General features: G+C 39.6%; 1 protein-coding gene across 8 annotated transcripts in view; it reads left to right on the plus strand.

Annotated features, from left to right (window-relative positions):
• The first annotated feature begins 701 nt into the window (after positions 1-701).
• Positions 702-13,474, plus strand: part of frmpd1a (FERM and PDZ domain containing 1a) — a 43,478-nt gene continuing 30,705 nt past the window's right edge. Inside the window, exons 1-4 of one of the 8 annotated variants that reach the window (XM_086210770.1) lie at positions 702-964; positions 1,076-1,091; positions 7,162-7,310; positions 9,601-9,711. The gene's annotated coding sequence lies outside the window, so the exon portion shown is untranslated. Of the gene's footprint in view, positions 965-1,075; positions 1,092-7,161; positions 7,311-9,378; positions 9,712-13,474 lie in introns of all 8 variants that reach the window. The other 7 variants (XM_086210768.1, XM_086210775.1, XM_086210771.1 and 4 more) reach the window with 7 other exon arrangements.

The raw sequence follows: 13,474 nt of genomic DNA on the forward strand, positions 1-13,474 counted from the left end.
ACAGTATAGCATTCGCAGTTTTAACTCTCAAGATTTAAAATAACATTGGAATCTAGAAGCCTTAATCCTTTAAGGGGATATTAACCCATTTTGATTAGTCTTACATTGCATTATGTGAATATGCATGACAGGCTAACATACCAATGGTGAGTAAGAAAAAAGAAGAAGAAGAAGAAGAAGAAGACGAAAATAACCTTCGATAACTGTAACCTTTTATAACTCATCTGTTTCATCTTGCTTTGTCCTCACCAAAACTTCCATCTTTGTTAAAAATATCTCTCTAATGTTTGACCATGTTGTCCTGCCATCATTTTCTTGTTATTATAATGTCCCACGTACTGTATAAACAAATGGGTCATCGTCGCAGCTGGGTCCTTTTTGCACCCAAAGTGTTGCCATTGGAGGGGTGCTCAGTCCACCCAATATGGCCCTGACAACTATTTGGCTCCAAAAATGCCATCGAAATATTCGTGTTGGTATCGCACAACACGTCATCTCACTCTTGCTTCTTAAATGATAACGCGCATATATACAAATGCAACCCAAAGATCGTAAAAAGCACAGTGCTCGCGGTCTTTCCATTGATTGATGTATTACCAAACTGTGTGTGTGTGTGTGTGTGAGAGAGAGAGAGAGGGGGGGGGGGAGAGGGGGGAGAGAGAGAGAGAGACGAGAGAGAGAGAGAGAGAGAATTATCAGAGTTTAACCCGTATGCGCCCCCATTCTACATCTTGCGCTCACCTACCCAGGGACTGTAAGCACCTTGAGGATACTAACGGCTGTTATTGAGCCGTGGTCCTCGCCGTGACACTTGTAACTGCATCAGGTAATATGGATTACTGACAAATTCACCGTTTGTGGGAGCGGCGGCTTCTTTTTGTGCCGCGTTCCGAAGTTGCACGTCTGGACGGCCAGCCCTGCTCTCAGGAGGGGATTAGAGAGAAGATACCCGCTAGCTTACTCGGTAAGGTCTTTAAACCTGATTATTCGCTATAGAGTCAACTAGACTGAAGAACATCTAGACCTTTTGTGCCAGTAATATGTCTAACGTGTGCATTATTGTACTTGTTCACAGACTGAATATAAGAAAGGTACAATCTGCTCCAAATGAGATAAGTAATCATTTATCAGTAAAGTCTTACCAGCAAGTGCATAAATCCCAGTGAATGACTATATAACAGTCTTACCACAAAAAGCAATTGATTTGGGGGGGGGGGGGGTTCATCTATCCATTAACAACTTTAGCATTGAAAACATATGATGTGAGGTGAGATGTACATTGTCGTTCAGAGGAATTTCTGCGCTTAGAGATAGATGGACTGTGTGGAAAGTACTGGAAGGTTTCAGGAAGGGGGTACTAATGGTCTTGATATCTCTATTTAGCCTGCTCAGATACAGACACACTGAGGCAACACCCTGCTGCTCAGAAGGAGACTATTCTGTCATCTTCTAAAGTATTATTAAAGAACTGATGGAAAGGCTACTAGTACACAGTCTGGGTAAAATCCAAATGTGTTTTTTCTAACTTTCCAGTGCAAGTAATTGCACACACTCAGAGACAGACACACACACACATTACCACATGCATTTTATTGTAAGATGTTGCTCTGAATATTCTGCTGCATCATGCTTCATGCTTCTTAAAACGAGCACATATTGTTGATGCCACTGTAATGATAATCTCTATCAGTGGGTTGTGTACTTATGTGTCATGTGATCTTTGTGTACTCACATCTTTGTGTGTACAGCATATGCATGTGTCTGTGTGTTGTGAGACATGGACACAAAGTGAGCCCTGACACTCAGTGCACAACTGAAACAGAAGAATATGAGGCCCACTGAGTTCTGACGGCCCTCCCAAGCTTAACTAATTTATGATGTTATTTTTAGGCTTGGCTACATTTTTGATGCATTTGCATTTGTCAAGTTTAATACTCAGTGAAAACTCTGGGTGTGTCTGTCAACTGTTGTACATAAACTGTATGGACAATTCTTGGCGCATTCTCCATACTGAGATTTGTCGATATTATATGTATTGATACTTGTAGGACACTTCAATACTATATTGTTATATTGTTATTTTTTGTTCTGCAATTCTAAAGATAATGTTAAAAAGTGCTGTCCATACAACACCCACTCCTTGTCACTTATACACAAACATCGCATTTCAGCCTCCAAATATTAATGTCAGCATTCAGGTCGTGCTTAAGCTACTTCTGAAACTTAAATACTGTAAGTGGAAAATCCTTTGAAAAGCTTTTTAAAATATGAGAGTCAAAGGTAGTAGAAAATTAGAGACACAGGAGTCTCCCAGAGAGCAAAAAAGTGGTGCAGACACAAAACATTTCACTTTTCTGTTATTTATTACAGTGGGCAAAACAGAAAGTAAATAGGAAGAGCTGGTCTAATGAGGTCGAAAAGGTTTAAGGTCAACTTACGTCTTCTTTGCCATTTAGACAGCAATTTCAGAAGATAAGCTCAAACTCTTTATTAAGGAATTTTTTTGTTTGTTCTAAGCAGTTTTATCAGAAACAATCCAGATTATACATATATTGGATGAAGAACAGCAGGAAGATTATAGGGCTCTCAGTCCACAGGAACAAGTGTACTGCGTTTATTCAAGTCGTTACCTCCATCCGTTTAGATACTGCTCTAATCAGTCTCTGTTTCATATTCTATGTTTCTCAGGAGACAGCAGAATGCTACAATGCTACATGGTGAACATACTGATACCTGTGGGTGTTTGCATAACATCCATAAAACAATGAACATAGCCTTCACTATAAAATAAAGCCTGAATTTTTGGATGCTGAATGTTGTCCAAGCCAAGTGTTTTAAGACAAAATGATATTTTTAAATTTTTACCATGACTATACATCCTGTGATTAAGGAACTATGCAATTAATGCAGTCATGTGCACAACCAAAACCAATATTTAACAAAGTACCAAGAAAGAAATTCTATTTGTATGATATTTGCTCCATTCTGGATTGCACTGAAGGCAAGAGGTATTTTTGGAGTTGGCTTCTTGATTTGGGTGCCCTACAGCTGACTAACCATCAATGTGAATGCGCAAATGGAAGATGAGTCAGTGGAGGCCAGTTTAGGATTGAGCCTCAGTCAGTCATTCCAACCAAGGTTAAGTGAATGCTTCAGACACATTTATTGTGCCAACATGATATCTTGACAACAGGTCAAATAAAGCTATCTCAAACTAAACCCTTAAGCAGCTTTCCCCTATATTCACAGCTGTTTCTTGCAGACTTGACCTGAGAATTTCATGAAATGAGACCCATTACAAATTAAATGCGCTAATTTTACCACATATGTTCACTTCAACATGCCTTTATTTTTTCCTCTAATTTTTTTTACATGCTTGCACCTCCTAGAGATTAATGGACTCATGTGGAGCCTTCTGCAGCAATATGTATCAAGAAGCCCATGCGAATGTCTATATTTATGCATATCAATTATTTCAATGCCCAGTCAAACATCGATCGAAATGACCATAGTAACAGATTTGCAACTATCTTTGTATTGTTTTTCTCTCTGCTTCACCTGCCTGTCACATCAATAGTGACACAATGCTAAATCTACCTTTCATTGCATTAGTAATAATAATTACTTAATTGCACTGGCAATATGAATTAATAATAAGCAATAAAACAGTGTGTTTAATATGACAATATATTTGTTTAAAAATAGACCAACTGAGTCAGTCGTGTCTTTCTCTGTAGCCTATGAACAGTAGTAATAGCAACATAGGATCAAATTTAAGTAGCGTTGGGAGGGGAGGATTTACAAGGAGCATGTTTGTGTTTCATTACTAGAATGTTCAGTAGGTTACAACAAGATGAGGCATGGTTGATACGACAACTGTATGTCTACATGAATGCTGACAAAATAAGTAAGCCTTTAAGAATGACTGTTAATGGCTGGCAAGCCAGTTTAGAGACCAATTTCCACTACCAAATGGGCTAGAGTCTCTTTGGGATTCAGTCTGATCCCAGTTCGACGTAGACCTTCTGGTACAATTTGGTTTACTTGTCCAGTTTGTGGGATTCATTTTAAACCTGTTACAGATTTTTGCAGGAGCTCAATAAAGATAATGGCATAGCCACAGTACTGAAATAAATCTTTTCAATTGCCAATCAAGCTGTATGTATAAACACTCGTAATGTATGTGCATCATTTTAGAAGGAGATTATTGTGCACTTAAATTCACTGAAACCCCAAAACAAGTATACAGAATAGAAAATTGGCTAATTGGAAAGCAGCTGCATTGTGTGTTCCTCCTACCCAAATATGTCCCAAAATAACAGACTGGTCCTGGAAGTCCATTATTAAGAAATACTTTTCTCTTTAAGAAAATAACCTCAGCAACCTACAGAAATTTAGGTCAGACAAGAACTTATTAACCAACTAATGGCCAACATCCCTACTCATATAGAAATCCCAATATGTATTCAGATAAAACTTTAAATGTATTCGATGATGCTTTTTTTATTTTCATATATTTATTTTCCTGCCAATATGGCAGGAACTACTCAAGGTGGTACGAATTGTCCCCATTGGGATACTCTTCCACCGGTCTTGACTGAGTTCCTATATCCAGATTGTCGTGGGGACAGCTGTGGCTCTGAGCACACCTAAAATGAAACACCGTAACTTCTTGAATGGCGGGCATTCTTTTCTTGTTCTGTTGTTGTTGACTGGGAGGTGACGGTATAGCCTGCCACCAAAAATGCTTCTAGAGACATTCATCTGTAGAAGAAGGGGACGTGATTCAATCAAATCTGGAGAAGCATTTTAATGTCGGTTGTAAAATAGGCAAGGGAAACCCCTGCCTATCATTTATAGATATTTTAAGACCTCCCTTTTCCCACAACTAAAAGAAGGAACTAGCTTGCGATTCACGATCTATTGACAGCACTGACAGATTGGAAGTTGAGGATATACAAATTGTCCAATCCAAGCCAAAGCTAGCTTCCATAGTGAGGGTCTGCTGGGAACGTCTGGTGGAAGAACCTGTCAAGATGATCTTCAATTCTTACCTCCGGCAGAGCTTCAACCGCATCCTGGGGGCAGTGGGGGACATTGAGTCCAAATGGACCCTGTTCTGCTTCTGCCATTGTCGAAGCGGCTGTTGTGAGCTGCAGCTGCAAGGCTGCTGGTGCTAGTTGTGGCAGTAATCCCCGAACCCACTGGTGGACACCAGAGGTGAGGAGAGCCATCAGGCTGAAGAAGGAGGCCTACAGGGTCTCCAGAAACAGCCGACTGGTACCATCAGGCCAAGTGGTGTGCAGCTGTTGCAGTCGCTGAGGCAAAAACTCAAGCGTGGGAGGAGTTCGGTGAAGCCATGGAAGATGACTATTGATTGGTTCGGAAAAGTTCTGGAAAACCGTCAGTCGCCCTGGGGGGGTAACTTGTTCACACTGTCTACAGTGGGGGTGGGAGGCTGCTGACGTCAACTGGGGATACAGTTGGACAGTGGAAGGAATACTTTGAGGAACTCCTCAATCCCACCAACACATATTCCATGGAGGAAACAGAGGCAGGGGAGGACTTGGGCAGGGGTCATTCAATCTTCTTGGCAGAAGTCACCGAGGCAGTGAAAAAACTCAGCGGCCGCAGAGACGACAACAACAACAAATCAAAGCCAACCCTCTGCTTTCTAAGAAGTTACATTCGCTATAAATTGTTCTGAGTGATACATTAACAAATTAGAAATATTCAACATATCACAACCTTCATTCTGTGCCACAATGGAAGAAAGATCAGTTGGGGTGTGCAGCCAAATTGTAAGAAACAAGGAAGTGCTAAATTCTTTAAAAATGATTGAAAAGTTCTCACTTTAAATTTTTTTAGCCACTGCAGGTCAAAACCACTAGTTCTATGTTTTTGAGATGATATTGGAAGATGAATAAACAGATTTTAAGTTTCAGCATCTCAATTAGATTCTCCTGATGAATTTGCCACTGAATACCCTGATCCTGAACTGCCCTGCACTCAGATCACTGGACATTTCCTCTTGCTGTGGTTGTGCACAACTTTGTGGCTTGACTACTTTGATCAAAGAAACGTTATTTAACGTTATAGAAAAGTTATTTATTCTGACAGATTGTTTTCATGTATTTGGTGTACTCTGAAGTTATGTAAAATATATAACCTTTATTGAATATATCATCCTTGAGATGAATCATCTTGATGAGAGAGGGACCTAGAAACACAAATGCATCATATGTATAACAAACAAAAGAGAATATAAAGTACACGGACAAATACAAATACATACCTACATTTTCACAATCTCAACCCCACTAACACCCCATGAAATATTTATTGATTTATTTAAAATAATACACACAGTTAGAAATAAAAGTCTTTTTTTTTCAGATGTGCAAATACTGAAATCCTTAAATTCATCATGAGGTTGTTACAATTTGTGCTTCAATGCCCATTTTCCTCTACAATGTTTGGAACATTGGGGATTGTTTTAAACATGATGCTTTGTTCAAGTGAATACATTAAAAAATAAACTGCAGCCCAAGAAACTGCCCTCTGGAAATTGGTGAAACACATAATGCTTTGGTGTGTATGATATGGGATACTAAAAGATGATCTAAACAGTCATATACAGATGATGCAGATGTAATTCAGAGGTTTTTGCATAATCCATATCAGCATAATTTAGAATAGCAAGAACTAACTTGGATAAAATACATTTTCTTACCTAATAAGTAATGTAATTTATTGAATGATTTAAAAAAAGGCTCACAATGCAGTGTATTTTTAATAATAAAATCCATGTTGGACCTAAATGAAAGTTCTGAAGATAATATTTAAAGACATCAACTTTCTCAATGGGGTGCCACAATGGTGCCATGGTTAGTGCTGTCACTTCACAACAAGAAGCTTCGGGGTTCAAGCCCCAGTTCGAGCTTGGGGCTTTTCTGTGTGAAGTTTACATGATCTCCTTGTGCTTGAGTTGGTTCTTTCGGGGTACTCCGACTTCCAAAGATGTGCAAGTTAGGTTAATCAGTGGCTCTCTCTCTCTCTCTCTCTCTCTCTCTCTCTCTCTCTCTCTCTCTCTCTCTCTCTCTCTCTCTCTCTCTCTCTCTCTATATATATATCCCTGCAACGGACTGGCGATCTGTCCAGGATGTACCCCACCTCTTGCCTCAAAGTCAGCTGGGATAGGCTACAGCCCACCCATTGATGGATGGATGGACTTTCTCAAGAGTAACCCAACATAAAAGTTCATTTTCCCTGCTTTTCAAGAAGCTATCAGTCTACCATGTTATGCCTTGGTAAGATTGACAAAGATTACACCTGTCATAATAACCATAATAACAGAAATGGCGTTATATTTTTTTAGATCAAGGGGCTCACCACCTTTATGAAGTGGAATTACTCTGGCTCATTTCCCGATAGATGGAAGCATACAGGAGGAGAAAGACAAAGTGAATAAATCAGCAAGTGGAAACATCAATTATGAGAAGCAAACCCAATCAGCTTGGCCTCTAGGCCAATAGGACCTGCACCATTGCCTTCCTTCCATTCACAGATACCTTCATTAAGTATTGCTCCTGAGGGTAGAGTGAGAAGAAGTAACAGGGCTGTAAGAATCAGATAATGGAGACGTACAACTCAAGGGAAATTATTATTGAAGGATTTTGCAATAGTTAACAGCCATATTATGCTAGCTTGGCTAATTAGTTGACTGTCTATGGGATCAAATAACTCAATATTGATAATTTAGGCACCCAGAAACGCAACGATGAGTGAAGGAGACGTAGGAGATGTCAAAACCCAAACTTTGCCGATGGGGTGGTCCGCCATCTCAGATTCTGAAAAACGCTGCACATATGGGTTGTAGCTGAGGACACACTTAGATGCAAGAGAAAGAATAGTCACCCTATTTTAGCAGTAAATTCTTCAGAAAAACTGTAGCTTGTCTTCTGCTGCTTGAGCAAATGTAGCTGCCCAGCATTCACTGCATAGAATTGGCCTCACTTGAAACAGAAGAGCCTGAAATGTCTTTTTTGTTTTCCATGGCTGGACTGCAGTGCCTGGCTGGACTTAAAATCAAAGGAACACAGGCGTAGTTATGGAATTCGTTTAGGTTTATCTGATTGAAGCATCATTACCAGAAGCAGCCCATTTCTAAATAACATATTTGAAATAAATTGACACCTGCCATTATGTTATATGCACTTGGAAGTCCTTTCTCCTCCATCATATACTCATCTTCTTGTTCTCTTTTTGTATTACTCCCATTGCTCCTATCTTTGGAAGCTCATGTGTGATCGCTCTCCCACCCCACCTCTCTCACTCTCTTCCCTCTCATTCTGTCTTCCTCTATGTGCACCAGCATGCCTGTTAGTTGTTGGTAGAGTGAAGCAGCTGCATTATCTAGATACATTATTGATGCTTGCAGCACTTTGACTAAAGCATGCACAAACACACACTCACACACACACACACACAAACTCCACCACTCTCTCACATAGTAGAAACAACATACACGCTTAAAATCAAACATATTGTCACAAATAGACACACACAATCACATTGAGCATGTGCCTCAATTTGTTTTTTGAAATGTAAGTGTGTACAAGAGAAAAGAACAAGCGCATACCATTTCTTTACAGGTGAAAGAAATAGCTGATGATGCCCAACTCTGTTTTTTGAGAAAAGATGGAGGAGTCATCCCATTTGAAACATACCAGACTGACATTGGCAGACAGTCCTTTCCCATTGCAAACAATGTGCTGAGTTATTAGCCCAGTGTTCTTCTTGCTTAACATCCTGTAGTACTTTGGGAGGAGGGAGGAGTTAAAGACACTGACATGTGAAATATTTAGAGAAAAAAAAAAAACTTCAGAGGGATGAATAGATATATGCAGGAAAGGCTTCAGAAAGGAATTAAGGAGGGCAAATGAAGAGGAAACTACTGAGGGGTGAGAATTTGAGTGGCAGGGAAGACAGAGTTGGGAGGAGGGGGACAGAAAAGTTCCCAGCATCTCTTTTCCCAGGGCTTTGTAAGGGCCTAATTAAATATGAATGGTGTTTGGAGCAGAGCTGGGGCAAGTGGGATTCCACAAACAGCACAAGCAACCCTGGCAGCCCATCCTCGTGTGATGGTCTTGTCTGTCTCTTCGTCTGTCTCCTCACTTCACTGTCTTCCCCGATTCCTCTGTTTTTTATTCCCCTTCCCAAACATCTCTAATCAAAGTTCAACCTATCTCTCTGCTGTTGTCTGTGTCTGTCTATGAAACTGATTGTAAAGTGTCTTTCTGTGCTTGTTGGTTCCCTCTGTCATTTTCTTTGTCTCACTTTGCTTCACCTTCGTCCTTCATGTTTTCCTTCACTCAGGCCTGCTGTTTTCTCTCCACTCCCTGTGATGATTACAAAGGCCTCTTTCAATAAGCACATGAAAATGAGGAGGGAAGTGCCTCTCATCACATACTTGGATATTTGTCGTTTTGCATCCAGCCATTCATCTGTGATCCTCAGATATGTGAAATACTCAGGGATTAATCATTAACAACAATCACAACATTCCACGCTTACTTATGGCGTTGTGTTTGTCATCAGGAGATGAAGACACGTCACCCTGGCCCTCAGCAGAACGATGGACGGAAAGAAAGCAGGGCAGGACTGTAACTGGCACCTTCATGGAGCCCTGATACACAGGGCAGAGAGCAGGTGTGTGGGTGTGTGGGTGTGTGTGTGTGTGTGTGTGTGTCAGTCTGTCTGTGTCATCGGCAATCTGAAACAGATTTTGTTTGGCTGTGTACAAGAAAGGTGATAAGATTATCAGATTAGGAGAGAGTTGGATTGAGGCAGACAGTGAGAGGCAAGTGACCAGTGAACCGGAGGTAAACTCTGTCTGTGTTATAGTTTTAGCCAGTCTGTTGCCCTAAACAGACCTGTAAAGTTGAAGTGAAGCTCAGTCTAATCTGGCTCAACAGGAGTGACGCACAAATTCCCTGTCCCAGTCTGCAGACACTCTCTGTAATCCCATTTGCCTGCTCTGTACAACTGTCTTCTTGTGCATTCATAGCAGTATGCAAAAGATGTAGATCAAGTTAGTCATGATTGTGTATTCTGGACTTAACCATGTCTTGTCTCTATACTATTTAGCAAATGTTCTGTTTACATTCATATTCAACCTGCTCTTCAGTCCAGAGGGTATGACATTCCTGCACTATGGAGAAATCATAGGAATTTTTGGATTAATGGAGGTGTTAAGAGTCAGACATTGACAAAAGTGATTGGAAACCGTATCTGCTTTTGGGTCTGGCTACTAATGTAATACATAACAAAATGTTTCACGATTAACACTTCTAAAAACAAACAAATACAGCTTTTGCATATTAAAAATATTTTAAAGATTAGACATGTTTCCCCCTCAGACTTTTACGAGACAAATTGGATTTGTAGGTTTTAACATGAAATCTGTATCTTGATAAGGACAATTGTATGCAGATGACCAGACTATATACAGTGGTGGTCTGGCTTACTCAGTTGGATATAAATTAACTGATTGGCTCCAGAATTATTCCATACAGTGTGACAAAATACTGACCGATACTTTGAAAGAGTGCTACCATTCATGTTGCCTGGAGTTCAAGCTGCCTGGAAAAGCTACAATGAGCCAACATGTCTTGTCCCACAGCTTGTCCTTACTTGAAGATTTTGATCTTTTCACAATCCACGCAGAATCAGCATCATGAAAATGCAAAGCTGATAACCCCCTAGAATGATTCTTTGTGGATGGAGGAGAAGGATCGTTTGCTTGCTCTGACAGTTCATATCAGTAGTCCTAAGTCCAAAATGTCAATTTGTAAAGATGTCATGTTTCAAATCTAATTTCAAGTCAAAATCATCAGAGGATTTTAGCTGCGTTTCCCTGCAGACATCTGTATTACAACTTCAAGCATGCAGTTCTCATCCTATTTCCAGTCCAGACTCCCTTTAGAAAATTATAGATTTTATTGCGGCAGTTATCCAACAGTCTGCCAGTTCAGGCCTCCTGTAGTGGTTTCAGTGTAATAAGGATCTGTGAGCTCCAGATGCTGTAGCTTCCTTCTGCAGAAATGTTTTGGATAAACTGACCAACTTTATCGCCTGAAAAAGTACTCAGAGTTAATATAAGTTACACATACAGCCAACATCATCATCTTAGCCTGTCTTGAAATAAATGTATGTATTATTAAGCTGCTAACCCAACACAGATGATGGAGAGGAAGTATCCAATTACTGATGCCACAAATATTCCAAAATTCTCAACACTACTTGAGTACACATTTCATGCATGAAGTCCAGTCTTCTGTTGAACAGAAGTATTCCAGATCTCATTGAGTAGGGACATGACACTTCTGACCACTAATGGACTAAAGCTGAAGACAGTCATATAAAGAAGAGGCTTGGACAGTTTTACTTTGTGTTGTGTTATTTTGTTGAGTCCCCATTTTATGGGAAAATGATGTCAATTAATGTAAAAAAGATAAACATATATTTGAATTATACTGCATGACGCTTTAGTACTTTTGGAATTAACTTTGTTTATTTTCTTCCCAATGTGGAACTGTTGATACCGAGTGACAATCACCACAACATTTCAATGAATACGTTATTGTGTGACTTGATGTTTGGATCTCTTGGTTCATTTGTGAAGCAGTGTGAGCCTTATACAGTAATTTCTTACATAGTCCAATCAGGTACTTTTAGTTATGGACTTAAAGATTCAACATTCATTTATTGAATCCTGAGGGAAATTTTGTTGGCGTGCACCTCAGGCTGCTACATTTAAGTTGTACTTCAAGATTTGGACTCTTAACTTCATATCACTGACTGTTTATTTTTGTATTTCTCATATTTTTCTTAGTTTCCCTTAATGAGTGTGTAGTTTGCTTCTTATTTTTTCCTCATTTGTGTTTTTGATATGTCGAGTCAGTTCCTGTTTCTCGCCTTTCTTGATTGCTTCACTCTTGTGCAGCCTGCTCCTAGTGTTTCTTGACCTATGAGATCCTCTCCTGGCCTGATGATCTCTTACCTGTTTCTTGTTGCATCATTTGTCGTATTTGTATTTAAGTTCAATTGAAGTTGTATTCAAGTTCAAGTTTGTATTTTAGGTTCTCCTCCAACCATCTCCATGACACTTTCAGCATTATAGGACCAGTTAGTGAAATGTCAGCAACCCTGACTGTCTTTTTCCAGTGCACAGCACTGAAGCCCTTCAGTCAAAGCACTTATTTCCTAATTCCAGTGAGGTAGCTTTCACCTGGTTTATGCTCATGTCTGGTAGTGAGATTTTACCATGCAGATTTTCAAGAAACTTTGTGTAGTTTAATTTGTTAGCTTATAGTGTTGTGGACATCCCTCATTAATTACAACAACAACAGTAAATAGCTTGCATGGATAACTTCCAGCTGTTACTCGTGGCCAGCTGACAATAGGCACTCAAAAATCACATTAATATATAGTGTACAGGTGGAGCATGGACGCAGGACGAACATATTAAATTTTTGTGATCTCTTGTGATTTATCTTTAAAATTCTGTGATTCTATGTATTTAGTTAATGCAAACATCATTACAGCTACAATCAACACCTATTTCAGCCCAAAAGTACAATTCCTCTGGCAACCATATCAAGTCACAACATTTTCTAGATCTCACATGCCTGGACAGACATTTTATTGTTTCATAGACAAGTTGTAAAGGGCAGTTGAATACTGGTGTGAGAAACTGAGGATGTGCATGCTCGTCAGTTTCCTGTGGCAGATGTGGGCCACTGACCATGTCTGTTTATGTGTGTATGTATCTATGGACAGGGAGTGGAATTTTGCTTTGCTTTTCTTTGTTCAATGTCTCACATCTCAGGTGACAGAAATATAACGCACAAATTACTTCACAATCATATCCGCTTGCCCACTAGCATGGTCTTATGTGTTAACCACGTAGATACAGCAGGTAAAATAAGTATTGAACACATCACTATTTATCTCAGTAAATATATTTCTAAAGGTGCTATTGACTATTTATATTTTCACCAGATGTCATTAACAACCCATGCAACCCACACATCACACATGCAAAGAAATCAAACCTTGGATGCCCATAAGTTATGTGTATTGAAATGAAATGACACAGGGAAAAAGCATTGAACTCATGAAAGAAATGGAGGTGCAAAAAGGCACTGAAAGCCAAGACACCAGTTGAAATCTATCAGTAATCAGAAAGCAATTAGAAGAGTTGTCCAAAAGCCAAGGACTACTTGTGAAGAGCTTCAGAAAGACCTGGAATTTGCGGGTACAACTGTTTCAAAGAAAACGATAAGTAACGCACTCAACAGCCATGGCCTGGATGCACACTCATCACGCAAGACTCCATTGCTGAAGAAAAAAACACATTGAAGCTTGTTTAAAGTTTGCTACACAACATTTAAACAAGCCTGTGAAATAC

Source organism: Aulostomus chinensis, chromosome 8 (genome assembly GCF_037954235.1).
Source record: "Aulostomus chinensis isolate RoL2024-O1b breed Wild chromosome 8, RoL_Achi_v1.0, whole genome shotgun sequence".
NCBI lineage: Eukaryota > Metazoa > Chordata > Actinopteri > Syngnathiformes > Aulostomidae > Aulostomus > Aulostomus chinensis.